This window comes from Neodiprion lecontei, chromosome 1 (genome assembly GCF_021901455.1).
Source record: "Neodiprion lecontei isolate iyNeoLeco1 chromosome 1, iyNeoLeco1.1, whole genome shotgun sequence".
Lineage (NCBI taxonomy): Eukaryota > Metazoa > Arthropoda > Insecta > Hymenoptera > Diprionidae > Neodiprion > Neodiprion lecontei.
Genome location: NC_060260.1, coordinates 28,532,920 through 28,552,695, shown reverse-complemented (window position 1 = coordinate 28,552,695; position 19,776 = coordinate 28,532,920). Strand labels below are relative to the sequence as shown.

The 19,776-nt window shown below is 42.8% G+C and overlaps 2 protein-coding genes across 5 annotated transcripts in view; one reads left to right on the top strand and one right to left on the bottom strand.

Moving 5' to 3' along the window:
* Positions 1-19,776, top strand: part of LOC107223611 (dual 3',5'-cyclic-AMP and -GMP phosphodiesterase 11) — a 92,440-nt gene that overhangs the window by 18,933 nt on the left and 53,731 nt on the right. The window contains exon 1 of one of the 4 annotated variants that reach the window (XM_046746867.1): positions 17,015-17,034. The exons of the other annotated variants lie outside the window; for them this stretch is intronic. The gene's annotated coding sequence lies outside the window, so the exon portion shown is untranslated. Of the gene's footprint in view, positions 1-17,014; positions 17,035-19,776 lie in introns of those variants that run through there. 4 annotated transcript variants of the gene reach the window in all.
* The window catches only part of LOC107223645 (ring canal kelch homolog), a 65,966-nt gene that overhangs the window by 36,448 nt on the left and 9,742 nt on the right, over positions 1-19,776 (bottom strand). The gene's annotated exons all lie outside the window — the stretch shown is intronic.

The following is a 19,776-nucleotide window of genomic DNA, read 5'->3' as shown; positions in this document are numbered from 1 at the left end:
GATAATTTTTCCTCGAATTTTTCAAACCCCGATGAAAGTGTGTACTTCATTTGTATTTGATTAAATTTTAGCACATTACATTTTCTCGGGGATCGTTATTATCAACACGTTGAAAGACTTTTCTCTATTGCTAATACTTGTCCGGACGAAAGATCAAGGGTGTCCGGCTCTCAGACGGCAATTTAGACCTCCCCATCTTTCGTCACGATTTGGTTTCCCCCCATATCTGCAGCAACGCGACAGAATACGATCGATGCCTGGTAACCGGAGACAAGGGGGAGCGTATATAGTCATCCTCGGAGAATTCTAATGGATCTCTTGTAATGTTGAACCGAGTCAGCGAGCTTCGCTGTCAAAGTGAGTATAGCCCAGTTTTATTTTCCGAGAGAAAATGTCCCGCAGCCGATCGGAGTTCCTCTCGGTTTCCGCTCTTTCAATTATACGGTTCCGATTTACGCGGGGCTTGTATGTTTCCCGTATAAACGGTATACAATACAGAGAGAGGGCGAAATCTGCACGGCTCGGTGAACGATTTTAGCGATTTTAGCGATTTTATTCACCCCTCCGAGCAGCCAATGGAGCCCACGTAATACGGATACCACGAATGCCTCTTCGAAGTCTCGGAATGATGAGAATTCGAACTGCCGCAGATTTGCAGGGTCTTAAAGGCTCCGTTTCAAATGATATCTCCCACCCTGTCGTTTACCTGTCGTGTTTCTTTACACTACCTCCACTATCGTGTAACGTTGTCACATCAATAATGATTTTTGTTTTCGACTATTCGAATACTACTGTTGCCAGCCCTGTTATCGACGGAGATTCGTCAGTTACCCGTTGAGCAAGAGCACTGTTTTTGTCGTACCGTCGTGCACCGCGAGAGAGCGACACCTGCCTTCGCGAACTAGGCGAAGATTTTAATTGGCAAGGTAGGAATTCGCTACTCGCATCAGTTCCAAATTTATCGCTCATTACGCTCGTGGCTCGCAGTTGACATTCGTTTCGTTAACCGATTAGAATAATCGGCCACGGTTCTGCTGACACACTTTTTCCCATTGCGCCTTGTACCAATTAGATGTGTCAGGTATTCATAATCATTCGTTTTATTCTGCGACTCAAGCACATGTCTATTTTATGCCGATGCTCCAAATAAATCAAATAAAGCTGCTAATGACATTGACGTATCTGTTACGATAAGCTCGCAACATCTCGTGTATCAAAATCAAGTCCACAAGGCTGACCGTCATCGTCAAGCAAACGTTATTCTCGCGAAACTTGTCCGATCTCTAACAATGATGTTCACGGTTATCAGTAATGTTCCCTAATGCTTTGGGCTTTTATACGAATTGTGTGACAACGACTGGCGATGCAGCCGACGTGAGAGATTGGGAGTTATTGTTACATAATTCGTTTAGAATCGAGCTCGCATCTTGTTTCGAACCGAAAACAAGTTAGCCGGAAGCCCAAGGCAGTATCGAACTTTACTGTACATGTTATTCATATTTTTCATTACTTTGTTCTAAAAAAAATTCACTTTAAAAGATGTTTTTTTCCAAATTCTTTGAATAACTGAAAACATACTATGGATGTTACAATAATATGCCGACATGCGATAAGTTGAACATTCTCGTGCCAATCCATTTTAAATCCAGACAAGATATTCGCGACAAGCTCATCTCCAGAATCTGATCTTGACATAAGTATAAGGTTCGATAAACGAGTACCATTTGCCATATTGTACCGAAATGAGTTAAATTTCCCTCACTTCCTTTTTAGCTCAATTTTCTGGAGTAGGTACGAAGAAGGTGAAATAAATGATACAAATCACCGTGTTAAACCGACGAAGGCTACTTACTCTCCGACGACATTTCAAGACACGACTTTACGGTCGTGATGCGGGAGCAGCGATCGAGCGAAATACTCGTCGGGAATGAACGCTGGGCTGCATCAGGAACACAGTGTTGGTATTTTCCCTCCGTCGTTGCAGGCAATTTACAGCTGCAAAGTTGGGTGGAGCAAAGCTGTGAGTCAGACCCTAGGCAGGAGAGCGCACGCGAACGGGCGTCTTTGCTAACTTTTAAAAAACACGCTTTTGTCCCCGCCTACGAAGGTCCATGTTCCACGTATAAATTTACGTATGTAGGCACACGCGTGTGTATGCATGTACCTACATATATTGATATTCGCTGGCACGCACGAACGCGCGATTCGCAACGTCTCTCGGTGAGAATGTTGCATCACTTTTATCACTTCATGGTCTGCGGACTCTCATTGTCGGTTACTAATGCGGCAGTGTATCCCCCTGCAGCACTGCGAGACTTTTTATACACTCGTAAGAGAGCGTAGATGTATAATACGGAATGCCACACCGTCGGCGTAACGATCGTGTGTGACGCGGTGATACGCAATTAAGAGACAAGTCAAAGTTTAATCGGAGTGATATGTGACACTTGTCGACTCTTTCCTATACATCGTATATCTTCTTCTCACTAGAAACACAGTATAGAGCAGCTAATTGGATGATGTCCCCGAGATCGTAATATAAACCGCGCCGTGATTTCGTGATCGCGTATGCACACGCAATATAGGCATAACGTAAGTATTATTATTACTTCTTAATACCGTACATTTTTTTTTTTTTTTTTTTCTTTTTACAGGGAAAAACAAAACAGAATGTGGAAAAGAACGAAAGAGAGATTAAGATAGGAATAAAAGTAAAAAACTAGAAAGAAAATATTAATTTCAAATAACTTCACCATTTACGTACCTACTGATCGTTCGTAACAAATTAAAAGCACACGTACGTATGTATGTATGCATGTATACATATATGACCGTCTTGTTCAAACGTTATAACGGGGTAAATATTGAATTAACCTTCGAACGGCGGTTGGCAAAGCTTACACAAGCGTTTACTTCCTCTTGGCAAAGTAAACCCTACATACCAATTTGTAGCTGATTTATTTATCAATATTATAAATTGTTCCGCATACCCTCCGCATGATCTGCACTTTTCCTACCCGATTCCCGAAACGTTAAGAAGCTGAAGTTATTAACGTTAGCGTAACGAAACTTGGGGGAAAAAAACCACTGTATCACAATTTTATATTAACCGAGGTGGTTGAGTTTTCGAAATATGAATATATTTGCCCTTGTTATAATTTACCGCATCATCAGACATTCATAAAATTGCAGAACAACGATTTTTTCCGAAACGCGAATCGCTATACAGTAACGTTTCCCATTGATCGTATTCAATTCATCCTCGATTTTTTGTCTATTATACCCTACATAGTTACAGGATAAAGCCATGGAGGAATCTCCGGCGGGACAACCGATGGTTTATTTCCACCTGAGGAATTCTTTCATTATGCCCTTTACCGAGTCGTCGGAGTTCGATGATCCTTACGCCGGAGGGCGGATGATGCAGGACGCCTTCCTGATCGCTCGGCATTTGTCACAGGGTGAAAATCGCTCCTATGCTCGCTCCGCTTATTATATGTATATATGTATACTTTGCAAATCCAATTTATCGAGATACGCCGACGTGTCTCACATCGGGCCGAAAACACTTTACGAGAGTAGTTTTTCTTCCCGACCCCCCTCCCGCTCCGCGGGCCATAGCTGGCATCCAGACTGCGAGACTGATCGTCCGTGCCTCGTAAATTTCACTTCTCATCCTGTAACGATACAAAAACCCTTCGCGAAGCTCCTACGCCGATCCGGAAAAAAAAAATTATACGATCTCCCGCGCATTCGCGATTCTCCCAAATTGGGTACGTAACTCGTAGCCGATTACTCCACTATCCGCAATTAATCTCTAATCGCGGTGATTGAGGTCGAGTTGAACGACGATAAAACACTCGAGAAAATTGTCTAAGAATCACATAGATGGTTTTCGAAAATTGTATCTTTTCTCTCTGGTGAATCAATGTATGAGTATATACATATAACGTCATCGCGGGCATTGAAGTGTTCGATTGAAACCGGTGTTTTTTCGTTTTCGTCAAAACTGCGCTACACTACGTCGAATATAAAAAGAAAAGAAAATAAAAGGACCAAGCTCGGAGTCCCTGTGATAGAGTGTCTGTTCGAAAATTGTACCGAATAAACAACACATCGCAAAGTGTAAATGCACTCGTAAAATTTTTCCCACTTTTCCATTCAAGCTTCCAATAATAATCCGCAGATTTGTCGGCTCGCCTTACGATGTATTCATGCAATGGTTGCCGCAAGCTTGACGGCTAGATTATATTATCACTACACCAAGACTGCGGCGTTAAATGTGAATGAAAAGAAGACGAGGCACACGCAGACTCTCAATGCAAGTTCTCCTCGTAATATTTCCTCTCGACCAAGTCCAGCCGCAAGTGGCCAGTCGGTCGGATTCTCCCGTTGCAGTTAAGACGTGTATCCCGGAGAGTTGCAGCTCCGAGTTCTAAAGATATGCAGATTCATGCGCTTAGCCGTGACGTCACGTTCCTGCGCTAAAGCTCGCGCGCGCCAAGCGTCGAGACGGTAGCTTGATGCCAGTATAAAAGCTTTCCCGTTCGACCCCGACCGCGTGGTTTCAGGTTCGGGTTTTTCAACGGTAACCCACCCACGTTCGTTCTTCGTCTCGTGGACCGCATCTGCATAATCACCCGGCGAAACCTTCTCCTCCGCCGCCGCCCTTTTTTTTTTTCTCCCCCTTTTATTTCACGGAAGCATTTCTGGTCACCCGGTTTATACTCTCCCGGGGTGCGGTAACCTTTCATTTACGCGTGTGCGCAGAACTGTCACGGTCGTAACTGCATGCAGCACCGGATGCTGCGAGATTTATGTACCAGGGCTGAAAAATCCCGCGTTTTCTGGAACGGAACCACGGTCTTGATCTCACGTACTTACATACTCGCGTAAATTTTTATCACCCCCACGAAATGCCTAGAAAATCTCTTACGGAAATAGATTTCATCCGGATGGTTTCAGTGCCGATGAATGACGAATTCCATGAGAGACATCTGTTCGGCACTGGAAATTCGTCAAGTATTCTCCTTTCCGTACCTACCACGTTTCACAAATCATTTTGTTTACATTTTTCAAAGCCCGTGAATATGCGCGTTTAGTTTACAATTCTCTGGTACTTCAGATTGTGAGTTATCGTACTCAGCATTTACTGATACCACCTCGTATTGGCATAGCACTCACGTGGCGATTACTCATACTTTTCTGAAAACATTCCGAATCATAACTTTTGTTGGTTTGACAAAAACATGTATACCGAATACATCCGAGGTATGAAATGATAAGGGACGATGTTTTTGTCACACGGCGAACTTGCTCTGTAAACGCCTCGATTATTCATGTTTTCATGGATGTGATACCGTTTTACATAATCCCCTCGGGGGCCTGTGTATCGTTCGATCTCTGATTCGTCTCTGCGCCAATCGTCGCTCGATAGCGAAAATTACGTGCCAAGAAAAAAAAAATAAATAAATAAAAAATTCCGTTTTATAATCGATCGATAATTAGAGTGAGATGTACGAATTGATGTTAGTCAATGGCTGACGAAGACTGATGTGGGTAGTAAGTCGTCGGACGTACGTTACAATATACTTACGACGAAGAAGCACAATATTGCGTTGCAGAATCTTACATACATCCTCGTGACTGATGATTAGTGCCATTTTTCGTTTTGTTTTCAAGGCACTGTTCGTACGATTGACTCCTATATCTGTAGGTATCAGATATAGTTAATTGAATTTATCTGACAGTGAAATAATTTACAACGACCATCAACCATTGTACGATAGCAGTTACAACGTATCAGATAAGGGTAGGCATAGATCAAGAAGTCGGTACAGATTAATATGTAAACAATATGGCAATTTTTGTCGCGGAGAGCGCAGCCGTTTTCTCGTCTGTTCCAAATGCTACTACGTACCATGCTTCGTCCCGATTAGTCGTGATATCTTAATGCTCGATGATTGAAGAGCACGTAATTAAGGCCTGGGTCCAATCATGTCAAAAAAGTCGAAGGTCTGCCACTTACGAATATTTGACAGCTTTGCCTTTGACTTACTTTCAATGCGTACACCGCAATGAAGAAATATGCTCGTCGTCAAATTATAACTTAAAATCTACGACGAACTGAATTTAAGCCCAAGTCACTTCATCTGACCTAATTTTTCCCCGCAAGAAAATTATCAAATTTGATGATCTATGATGACTTAAATCTCGTTCGAAACTGACCGAGAGATTCGTCATGAACAGATGCGAACGTTCTCGATTCGGACGATAAAACGAAGATGCTTGACTTGTTGCAGGCTTGCCAAGTTATGAAGTTTCGATATTTAAATATCAATTTTTCTGTGTACGAACTTTCATAAAGGATTGAAATTACTGTCTGGTCGAACGGAGTGTATTCAAAATTAACTGTAAAAAATTCATCGTACAAATAAATTAAGTTCAACGATTTCTGAAGCTTGATTTTTATGGATATCTTTAAGAAATTACCACGCTTCAGGTTTCCGACTCAGTTGTTGAATAGAAAATTTGATGAAAAATAATATTTCAAGTCATACGTGTAACGTAACTTTGAAGATTGAAAAACCCCGAGTCATTTTGCTGAAAATGATTAATCCGGTTATTTTTCCGTACATTTAACCGTATCATCAATCGCCGGTTATCGAAAATCTAGGCGAGTTTCAGAAAGCCTGACTCTCCGTTTGCATCGATCATTCCTTTGATTCGTATAGATCATACGTTATAACAAAGGTCGTCTAATTGTAAGTTTGTTGCAAGATAACATCATTTCGCGCCAATTAAACAGCAGACAGACATCATACGTATACATACCTAGTTGTACCCAGGAAGACGTTGAATTCGGTGAGTAGATCTACATCCGTAATTGTAAGATTACGGCAAAATGACCCAGCTATCCGTACAACGATAATTGTCCCCAGACACGAATACTCCACGGATGCACGTTGCCGGTTTGCTTATCAGCGTCGCGCATTTCAATTTACCGTATTACATATACTCGAAAGAATTCTTAGCGCTGCGTGTGGCGTTTTCTAACGGCCGATTTTCGACTTCAATTACCACTCGTCAAGTGAAACAAATGCATAGGCACTCCCATTAGCTACACCGTTTATAATTGACCCGCGCCTACACCTATAACCGGGCGCCTCTTCGTACAGCCGTAAAAGCACGCGTGTACCCGAACATGACACGCGTGTGTACCTATACATATATGCCGGTCAAGGGTGATCGTCCACCCACATAGGTGCGCGTACTTATATAGCTATTATATCGGACACCGGGCGTCGTCGTAGGAGGCGGTTGGAAAGGTAAGTCGATGGCGAACAATGGGCAGGATAATAATAATTAATTAGTATTGTACTCAGGGTCGCGTGTTTGCGGCCAGTGCCTTGGAGCAATTAATTTTATTGATAATTGTTCGGTCGTCCTCGATACCCGGCTCGAACGTAACCTTTAATCTACCACTTGACTTCGCTTGACTCGACTTAAGACGAGCTACGCACTTATAGCTGACAAACCGCAGACCTCTCGGTTAAATCGTTCCCGCAGCCTCTATTCTTTGCCCCTTAATCTTCAGCTCATATACATACCCATCTCTGCAGTTCCCGACACTTGTTTATACTAATGCAATTCAGGGTTCCACCGCTGCGGCAAGTCTCGTATACGCTTCTCTTAAATCTTCTCGAAACTGCAACGCGTAAGATTCATTCGTTATGTAATTTCCCCTGAGTGTCTTCAAGTATCAGCAAACGATCTGGCGTACCGTGAACGTCGGTTCTTATCGTGACAAATTTTTTGTACGTACATCACGAGGAAAAAATCAACTTCCGAGTTGATTAGTTTTATTTCAATAAATTCAAAACTTAAGAAATTATCCAAATTTACTTTCCGTTATCTTCAACGCTCGTCCAACTCTACGAGACAAACAACTCGTGAATGCAATACAAGGCACTCTGGTGGATTAGCAACGAGTTATTTTTTATTCCAAGTTCAATCAGAGCTCGCACAAACTGTTTGTCACTGTTCGCTGTTACCACACTGAGAGAAATTTCTAGTTCCGGTTACTGATCAGTTCTTTTCATTTTTTACCACAACCGAAACGCATAGTTCTAGGTACAAAATGAAAATTAGTTTAATTCTATCTCATTACGATCACTGTTACTATATTTTCTTGCAACCGTTGCGAAAATTTAACGCTTGTGCAACGATAGATTGACGTTAAAGCCTCGTTTAACTAAAAAAGTAGAGTAAACCTCAGAAACTGATTTTGTATTGCAATAACCAAAAAAGGATCGACAATAGCGCAAAATGGTTACGCGTACCTCGTTTTTCGTAACTCCAACAACATTCAAACAGTTTTTTTCAACGATACCTGTTTTACTGAATTTTTCTAGTTACTGTAACAAAATGAAATTTTTCTCAGTGCGGATCTGATTTTAACAGCTAAAGTTTTACGGTAACGACCTACTTGCTTCGGGTTTCCACGTGCAATTATATCTGTATAACGTAGCCACGCGTCCTGGACACGTTTCTCCCCGACTTCCCGCGCAGGTCTACGATCTCTGTATATCTCGTGTTACCCCCCGCTTCTAGGCGTGGGTCTTCAACTCTGGTTCACCTTGTCAATTGTTCTGCGGTGGGAAGCTGGCGCCAGTTGTACCGGCGCCAGCCTTTGGCAGGAAAAAGGAGAATAAAAAAATATGTATTAGCGGTCTTGGTCGAGACGAGAAATTTCTCACCGCTGCGTTGACAGGTGTTTAATTTCAATTGAATTTTTTTCTCCTAAATTTATTTGTCTATTCTAGGTGAAAGTCGCCTCGTGCCTACTCAGCACCTAAATTCCTTGTGTAATGTTGCAGTTACTCGCAATGCGTGGCGCCGGACAAAAAGCTCGTTGTAAATATACGTCAAAAGTTCAATGGATTTTTTATTCCGCCCGTTTTCTTATCCAATCGAATCTTTGTACTCGCTAATTTGTTTTTTTAATTTTTAGGGGGACACTTCCTGTTCACATGTTTCGGATCGTTGGATCTCTTTACTAACTTCTAAACATCGTAAAACGGCGTATGAATAAATTAGAATTTGTATATTTGTATGCGAAGCTTATTTGATTGGCAGCCGGTGAACGGGATCTCAAATTCACTAAAATCTGAGTCACGTCACTCGTACAAGTCATACAGGCTTTCATTTCCGCTGGTGTAAATGAGTGCATGCGTGGTACGATGATGTAATTCACGAAGGCTGAAGCTTATTGACTACCGTACATACAACTCGACTCGACTCGAGTAGAAAAGAAACCTCTATCTGTCGATAGATACGAGCTGGCGATGTGTAAAAACGGTGGGATAATCATTGATTGGACTTCTCGATCTACGATGCGGTGTAGTAAAATTTTTTTTTTTTTTATTTATTATGGTTATTTTCGTTATTTCCGCCGTGATAAAATCCCAATCGGCGAGTCGGAGCAGAAAAAGAAAAGTTTGATAAAAAATCGTTTTACACCGTCATTTGCTCGTCGAAGTTCGAACAAATAATGTTGGATATCGACTGTTTCAGTGAGATTTTTCATTAAAATTATCATCCTTAGCTCTGCAGCAGGTTTCCTTAAGCAAAAATCTTTATAGAAAGCGAGTTATTGCACGAGAAGTAACTGCCGAGGTAGCGTCCTAACGAATACCGTTGTGCAGAGAGCGGATATGTAGTAAGAGGAGTGTATGCGTATAAAGTACATCGCGAAGGAGTGGAAAGACGTCGTCGGCGGCGAGATAGGGCACGGAAAAAGAGAAATTGTTTCGTATTTGCTTTGCCGTATCGTATGGCGCTTGGGGTGAGAAGTGGGGGCGGTTTTGTTCCTGATATTTCTTCCATTGTGCCACGGAATCGTGCGAGGAGCTGATACATTATGGATAACAGAACGTTGAGCGTTGTTGAACTCACTTTTCGAACGGCGAATCTGAGATTTTCTGCTCAGAGTTTACCGTCTGACGATTTTGCAGCCGCACCTAATCTTCCATCACCCGAGCTGATCATTCCGAAAATTCGCAATATTCTGCGTCTCGACCAAATTCACTGGCACGAGACCGGGTCTTCACGTGGTATCGTTTTTATATCGGAATACGAATCTTCCCGCCGATCGCGCGTCTCGGCCAAGCTTCTATCAATCAAACGTTAACTCGCAGTGAAACCGCGGTTGTGTAATATAAGCGTAGACTACACGGATTTGCAAATCACGGCTACGCTATTAATTTGCTTCCTATTAAGGCGGTGACTCCTCGAGAGTTCTCGAGAGTTCTCGAGAAGCAAGATAACGCGGAACTTATCTCGGCCATTCTCTGTCAACAGCTGTTCGCCTACCTCTACTCCGATTAGATTGATCGAGAGATGAACGTATTGCGGTTGACCGACGCAAATTGGACATTAAATCGATCGACTGTTTGGAAGCAAGTTTCTCGACCCAGTTTTTCTTACCGGCTACCGACGTACGTTTCTTCTTTTCGTGTTTTTGTTTTTTTAAACAAAATCAACGACCATCATAGGCTGATCGTGAGAATTCTATAGCATCCGAAGACTGACGCTTCGTCGCATAATACGTCTACCTCCAGTTCCTTCTCACGCATGATTTATATATTCAAGGAAAACTATGTAAAGTTATATTATTTGCGAGTCACACAAGACTTGTGGAACACGGTTTCATAGCTCACCGGAAGCGTGATGTCACGGACAATAAAACACTTCTGCCAAAGTTTTACGATTTTGACATATCTCAGTTGGTCATATTATGCGCTGAGTAGGATATAATGGCGTCACACTTGATGCTTACGTAGCTATGTGTGGGAGTCCGTGTGCAGGCGGTATATTTTAATCAATAATTATAGTGTTTGAATCACTTCGTTGAACATGACGTCTCGTGTGGTTATTCGTTGAGGAATTTCGCACGACGTCGTTTTGGCGACAATCAAAAAATATTCTTACGTTCGTCTCTGGTGAATAAAAACTTAAAAAAAAAAGAAACTCGCTTGCAGGTATCATTTTTTTATCCCCCGCCTCCATTATTTCACCGAATATGAGAATTCATAGTCACGTAGCGAGCAGACGCGCGGCTTCGATGGAAAAACTTTCCTCTCTGCAGTGAAACGCTCATTGCAAGATATTTGCTCTCCTTGCAGTTTCTTTGCGTTGAAAAAAAAATTCACTTCTTACCAGGCGTAAAATAGGCATACAAATATGCGAACGTGCAGATAAAAAAAATTCATACATATGTAAACCTCGGTCGCCTCACCTACTAACACCAAAAATTTCAGGATACGAAGTACGGATTGTACGAAGACTCGATAAAAAATTAGTGAATGTGCGACGGTGATCCAAACTCGCGAGGTCGCGGCGAAGAGACGGTTTCATCTTGTCTATAGCTTTATCTCGTCTTATGATATCACGGTTCTCGGGAATCTTATCGTTTATGCATTGCGAAAATGTATGCCCAAGTCCTTTGCCAATGACGTTCGTTAAGGTATGTACAACTGTACAGGTACATGTAGGTACGCTTGTAAAGTGCGAATAACCGCGTGCGGTTACAAATTAGCAATTTTCATTATTGGTTGAGGAAATAAGAAAAGAAGTAAATGTAAAAATCAGTGATAGGAAATGTTGCGAGAAAACCTCCGACGTTTATATTGCGTCTTTGTGGCTTCTTTTTTATTAACTGAGATCAAATTTCTATACTTTCAATCCATCGAAGAGAATTTATAATTACTATAACAATTTCAATTGACGATATTTATCAGAATTCAGCTACGAATTTAATGCAGAAGTCAGAAGAATCTAATGGTTTTCCCGAGAAACTTAGTTATACAAATATTTGTATTTTTCACCAACTCGTCGGTCCAACCGCAACTTCTAACCGTTTCCTAAAATAATAAATACAGTAAAATAAACGAAACTACGGTTTTATTCACTTTTGTCACCATTAAGGGAAAAATATGTGTATTATTTTTAAAAAGATCGCTCACTGTGCGGGAAAAATATTTACACCGATTAATAGCGCCGGTCATTCCGGTACAGGGCATCACTTTGCGCATCTCGTGATAGTCTAGCTGCTGTCAGTTATAATGCCAGATGGGGTCAAGTCGTGGAGTTTACCGTGGATCTGCGAATGTAGGTCTCGGATCTGTACCAGAAATTCAACTCTCACCGCGACCTTTGATACTGTAAACTGAAACTTTTACATCGAAAAACAGGCGGAAAATCTTTTTGGCAAGAAGAATAATTCCGTGATCGATGTGAAATTACTGCCCGTGGTTTTTCCGCATCTCACGTATTTTGGTCTGAAAGCACTTTGTTTAATCAAAATATCGTGAGCGTACATCTACCGGGAGATAAATGTTAAATTGTAATATATTCGTTCAATACATGCTCTGATCAATATTTGTACCCGACAGTAGAAACTTTGAAAGAACCTTATTTCGGCCAAACGAATTTCAGTTGTATAACCAGTAACAATTGTGCATAAATTACATTGTGTATTAAGGTTGCTGAGTTTAAAAATACAAACCCCCGTCAAAGATATGAAATATTTGATTAATTAACGTCATATATGTTGGTAATTTAATTGTAGCTCGGAATTGATGATATTATCGATTGAAATAAATTTAGCGTTCGGAAGACAAAGTATGTCTGAATCAAATGAGGTGAATTTAAGTAAAACGAATCAATTGAACTGAATTTTCTTCCAGCGTAGGTGGTATGAATAATCACGATCACTTGGAAAGAAGTAACAGTAATGAATTTCTCAATCGCGATTCAGCCATTCGAGCTACGTGCCCGCGACGCTGAGTTTCCTGCTGTCAAAGTGATTCCACTTTCAGAATAACAAATGACGGATAATCTTTTTGCCGTCCAAACAACGCTAGCTGCTTCGGATTGCTCGGTGTACTGTTTTTCACTACTTACACTCGTCTACGTTTTCCACACCAGCACGTCTGATGGTACAGCATTCTTCGAGCTTACTACCGACAATCAGCTAGCGTAGCTTTTATTCCGTGAAATTAACACTGAACCGATGGCGCAGAGTTGATATTTTTCTTCTCTACGAATCAATTCGATCTTATTTTTCTTGTCTAGACCACAGTCGTATTAATCGTAATGGTTTCTCACTAAAAACCGCAAAACGCGCAGGTCGCGTTGAAAAACGACGTAAATATTGATACGGATAGACACTGAAAAGGTGTCTACTCTGGTAAAGCTTTTCGATGATCGTTGTAACGATGGCAGCAGAAAGTTCGTACGTCTCGACGAAGTATTTACCAGCGATGACCGACCATCTGGTAACGGATTCTTCAACGAACTAAGCGGATCCTGGAAATATGTTACTGACGTAATCATACAAAGTTCCCCACGCTTATCATTCCGTGTAGTTTAATCAAATATCAATCAACGTTAACCCGTCTCCCTCCACACCGTTCTGCTTTATCGAAAAGGACTAGCATCTCTATTTCCGTGGTCAAATATACCATCGTCGGAATGTTGTATCAATTTGGCGGTGTTCAAATCCTCGGAAAGAAAGACGGAGAGAGAGAGAAAGAGAGGGGATGCGGCTTGTGGTATCTACAGCCACCAGTATCTGTATATTACGGGTCGAACCTGCTTCTCCGGTCCAACTTCCAAAGCCACGTCGTTCAGGCAACATTCTAATGCTGCCAGATGCGGATTTCCCTTATCACTCAAGAGCAACGTAGGTATGCGAACGCTTTTAATCACCACAGAAACATAACGTAGCTCGTACTTCTCCGGCATTCGGATACCAACAACAAACTCGGCTCTGGTTGCGAACGACACCGAGCTGGCCTTCGATGTATAGCCGGTGATTTGGAAGAGTTTGGGGGAGAAATGAGGCATTGTCTATCTTGCTAATTGATTGACTATTTTGTCGGGTCTGGTTGGCTTATCTTAGGTCACGTTCGGTTCGGCGCCTGCACGCTGGGTTTGTTCAGCTGATTCGCGAATTCCTTGAAGCTCACTTGTTTTTATCAAGCCAGCTGCTTTCCGCGTGATATTTTTCTGCGAACAGAGCGTCTACGGATGCGGATCGAAATGCGAGATGGACGGTCGTCGTTCCTCAGGATATGTGCGTATGACCTAAGCAGGTTGAACCCGGTTATGTCCGTGAGCGATAAAGTGTAAACCAATATTAGAAGTGGACGCGATGACGATAGCCTCGCTTTTTGCATGGATACTGCGGATCATCGCGGTAAACAGCCTCTGACAGCTTCTGGTGTACGAGGAAAAGGCATCGACGATTGGCAGGAATCACGTGACACCGAGTCGCGATAACCCGCGGAGATTGGCGCTTTGAATTTGGCACGTAGCCGATGATTTTCGGATGAAAATAATCCGTGGGCCAGTCGTAATCGATGTTATTGTACCGGGAAGGATCATGGCTCGTAGTCCGGCGATAAAACTGCCAATCACAATTGTTATACGCGGAAATTTTCCCGCAGCCTTTGCTCGTATCGTAAGCCGCGGAGCTGTAACGTTGGTCGACGCTACAACGCTTCTAATTTTTCGCCATTTTTTCCACCTCCCTTCGAGTTGCGCGTAGTACGGCTTGTTTCAAAGAAATCGACAATTCTCCATCAATTTTTAACTCACGACCGTAACGATCCTCTGACCGACGTTTCGGTGCCTTTCAGTCGCGGTCTCGCGCCAGGCGCCAACATATCGAATCAGACGTTTTCGAAACCAGGTCGTGCAGCCATGCAGCCGAAGTGCCGCATCGTTCGCCGAAGATATAGGAGTCGGATCGCCAGAGTTTCTGCAGCTCAACTGAATCTTCGCAGTAATAACACGCCGCAATTTTGATTGCGGATTCCTTGCGTTCAAGGCCACACGTATGCAGTCCGGTCGACGATCACGAGTTTATCAGCCGAAGTGAAATACCGCGTCAATTTTCCTACGATCTAACTGTGAGAATTCATTGCTTCGTTGTCTGTTCGTACAATCACGTGCCCTTCAACGTGCACCGACTCTCGAGTGACACATTTTCTTGAAATTCAGCCAGTCGCATTAACAGTAGCACGTGATGTCTGCTATCCTAATCACGGCACTGATTGAGGAAAAGTATAATTTTTTCCCCCACGGATGATCGTTAGTCGGATTTCCCCGGTTTATCGCCATCCTGTCGAGTCATTATAATCGCCCGTAATGCCTTCTGGTCACGTACGAGTTGATCAAGGCGCCCGAATTAAAGCTTCGGAGAACGCTTAACGTCCGTTGGCATTGCGCTGTTCGCTACGAATTAGCGATCCCAGATTATACGAATCGGCGAACAAATGTAATCATGCGTGATTCGTACTAGCTGCTGTCAATTCGAGGGCGCGACGAACATGGCTAATGTCTTCCTCGCGAGGAATATCAATCGCGGGGTATCAGTCGGGTTCATAATAACGGTGTGATTGGGTTTAGGCATAGAGAAATTCTCGAGTTTCTTACAACACTCGGATGTCATCCTAGGTGGGATTTTGAGGTCCTCGGCGTTGGAACGAAGAGAATTCAGTCTTCTCCTGTTACGTCTCACGGAAACGCCCACAACGTTGGTCATCACTGCCGGATATACCGAGGCACATTACCGCATGCCGAGCGCTTTACACGGACCTCGTTCACTTATTGTCTGCAGGCGGCCCCGTCCGAGTGATGTAACGTCCGTTTCCGTTTTATCACATTTCAGCATTATGTCAGTTATACATACACACGTTCATCTCTTACGAGCTTTTTTCGACGTCGCCTTTCGATCGACGCACCGACAGGCTTATTCGCGCGATGGCAATGCCAAACTTTCAGTTTCACACTCGCAATCCGTTCTAAAAGTTACAGGAGTCTTAAAAAATTTCCTACAATCATTCGATCAGCTTATACTGTCGTTGTTTTGAAAAAAATTCACCGGTGATAACGATTATGTGGTGAGAATACACATTGTTGAACAAAGCTCGCGATGTGTGTTATTATTTATACACCGAGAAAGCGAACTATAAATTATACTTTCAACAAAGTAGATCAACGCGATGATTTGTTTTAGACATCGTTTCAGGCTACGTGCAAAAATGATATCACGGTGGGTTTTCTTTCTTCATCTCCGTATGGATGTAACGTGACTGTGTGTATGATTGTTACGGAAGCGAAATGACACGCGAGACGTTGCACATACCAATTTTGGCGTATCTACCGGAATCATTCTACATATCAATCGATAGATCGATCGATCGATCTAACGTACAGTTGTATAATACAGGTGTGGTACTGGCTACTTAGTTTATTACCACATGCGAGAATGAATGAAGTGTCTCTACGCCGAAACGACGTAAGCTTGACACTTCGGTTTCGTAGAATTTTTCGATGATACCTCATCATGATAAATTAGCCTGATGGAAGACTCTTATCTCTCTATCAATCTCTCTCTCTCACTCTGTGAATTAATTTAATAACTCCCCGATTACTTACCGAGCGCATGACTGCCAGAGCTTAAGCCGACGATTTTTCCGGTTAGTTTTATCAGAGCCGCTGACTCGTTGTTCAACCTTTGAGAAGTCCAAAAAGCGAATTTCAAATTTCTCCACTTGAATCATCGGTCGTAATCTCGCGCTTGAAGAGGTGCTGTTAACGAACCTTTCTTTTCTCACACCTTCAATTAATGGGTATTATGCAGCCTGCGAAGTCGCATCCGTGGCACGGTATTACACCAATTGACACACATAGAATATACTCGAGCGTGCGCCTAAAGAGGAATTCATACCAGCCAGCTATTACACCGAGTAAATCAATCAGCAGGTATAATCATTGGACGTTGATCAGTGTTTTTGCAGCTAGCACATCATTAATGGATACGTACAAGCTGTACAGGCTATCACACGATCTAGTCAGTGATCCTGGCGGCTGACGGCTGTATAGCCGTCTTATGCAACAGTATAATAACACACCCGTGGCTGTAATCCTGGCGCCCGTCGGTCCGTGGATTCTCCGTCTCAGGTATGCAGGCGTGTTTTTTTTTTTCTTCTTATCAACCGGCTGTCTCGTAGCGGGATGCGCGCGTTTAGTTATCTCCGTGTCGATTCCGTACATTTTAATTTTATCATTAATTGCAATGTACACATATTATTAATACTAAAAACCAAACTACCGTAGTATGTATATTGCTAAATAATCATATTTCGATTGGCGAACTAGCCGACAGCCGGCGTTTACTTCGACAATAAACCAAGCCGCAGTGACTAAACGGTATTTGAAAGAGTTTGTATTGAATTCGCATTCCGTCGGCACTCCGCGGCTGATTTATCGGCTGGTGAAAACGCACCTGCTGTACCTTGAATGCTCCGAAAAAAATCGGCGAATCGTCTCGTGCCCGACGACCTTTCTCGTTAATTATTGGGCACGTATACGATCGTCCCAATCGAAGGTCGAGTAATATGTAATTGCCTCGAGAAGCTTGCAGCCGCAGTACGCAGGCGTCGCGATCCTCGGGATCCGTACAATTATCCGATTCGTTCATTTCTCCGGTGGCTAACCAGATTTGAACAATATCGTAGAGCCACGTAGTAATCCCATGCCGTCAAACTGCCCACGCGCGAACGGCTGGCAGGATGCAATTAACGGATTACCATTGAGCTTTTTTTCTCATATTTTTCTATCTCTGCATGATGTTGTAAACGGGTTTGCGCTGCGTACCAACGCTAGTGGGCACTTATAACTTGGTTTTCGTACAAATAATACCAATCTCAGATGCCCGAATTATGCGTCGAGTTTGACGTTAATTAAGAAGCTGGGAAATTCCTTTCCACCTCAGTTAATCGTAACACGATTTTGACGACCAAGCGGTCAGCTGTGGAAGGACTTTGATCCGGGAGTCAAGCATCTAGGAAAAATAATCCAAAGTTATCAGCGCTACAGCTCGTGTGCGTTGATGTAGTGCAGAGTTGCCTCACGGGGTAAAGCTCGATCAGAGAGCGGCTGTTTTCGGAGCTATGAGACGAAGAAGCTCCGGACGAGTGGAGGAAATCGGCGGTTACGATCTCGGAATTGACATAAATAGATTTTTATCACGTAAAACCCGTCTCAACTCAACGTCGGCGAGTTTCGTGTTCTTGTTGTCGGCTTGACGACGAAGCTGGCCAAATCGCATTTATTTTCACGTATATCGAACCACGCGGTGTTATACTTTCGGAAATTTAATTTACTCTACTCCCGTATAAATAATCAGAAGCCCTTGCATGGTAGAGCGACATTATTCGCGCGGAGAAACCCATTCTCGAAATGGAAAAGGCATGTTCTATTCCCATTGCCAAAATTAGGAACTCGCGTCAGTTTATATATAATATTAACCTGCGACAGATACATTAGAGTCAGTTTTCCGAGTAGGCAATTCAAATGCTCTCGAAAGATGTTACAGGTGTAACAACTTCCCGAAATTTTTCACACTTTTGTATTTAGCGTAAAAAGTTCCGCGGATGTAACGCCGCGCGATTAAATCCGACGGAGTTTCTTTTTGCGGAGAAAAGAGCTGGCTAAAACTGACGTTCCCTTTCGTCGATCACGTCGATGTCTTTTACGCGCCGTATTCCGTACGGCAACGGATATTGGGCATCTGTTTGGGAAAGTAAAAAGTCCGCGGAAAAATTGCCTCGGCGCGGCGTCAAGTTTCGACATTCGAGGGTGCCGGAGAAAAATGAAGATGATTACGGCTGTCGTGGCAGCGTAACTTCGCGTCAAAGAAATCGAACGTTGAATGCTAATTGATAAAGTTCGTCGAGGCGTTTATCTCCTTGCAGACTTTGAAAAGATATAAAGACGCGAACCTTCCAGCATACGCCTCGCATTAAGTCATACTTCGCAGACTTCTCGACCCCGAACGAACAGAGAGAATCTTCTTCAGAGTTGGGACAATACTTACGAATCTAGACGTCAAACTTTTTCTGAATACTATACATTTTTCTTTCTGTCGTACTCACCCACTGCACATAAACATCAATTTTTTCTCCGCTTTAATAACACACCGTATGATACGTAGATACCTATAATACGACGTTCCATGTGTCATAATTGGGCGAGAAAATGGAACCGAAAAAAAAACTGTAGCTTCATGTAAAAACTGAATTCCTTTTGCTCTGCCGCGTAAATTAATCGGAACGGATCGGCACTTGGCAATCGGCACTGATCATGTTTTACGGGCATGCCATTGCAGTCTGTGCCGAAAACAAAACCGCGGCAAATTCGAAGAACACTGCGATTCCTGAGTCACGGTTGTTGGCCGATGCCGTTTTCTTGTCAAACCGCGGGTGCGAGGCTGATTTTCACCAACGGACACCGTCACCTTTACGTGACTCAAACGCCACGACGTAATTAGACACACTGTGCAATGCGATGGAGGATTCGCCGTTGCGGATTCCCGCAGGGAAAGGTGGAGGCAGTCGTTGAAAATTCACCGCAGTTTGATTGAAGGTGCTCATTTGGATCCGGTCTCGCGATTCACGCGTGAATAAACAGTAGATTGACGTCACGGTATTTCAGATGTAAGAAACATACATGCTGTATGCAGAACGAGATTGCGCCTGTGTGTAATATTGACTCGGATTTTTATCTCTTGAAAGTGAATCAGTACAAAATAATATTTTGACAAATATCTCTCTTATATTCACGGTAAAGTCTTGTTGTTTATTCGACGCATACAATCTTCATGATTAGGCGAAAATATACGGGCGCGTTACATGCAAATTA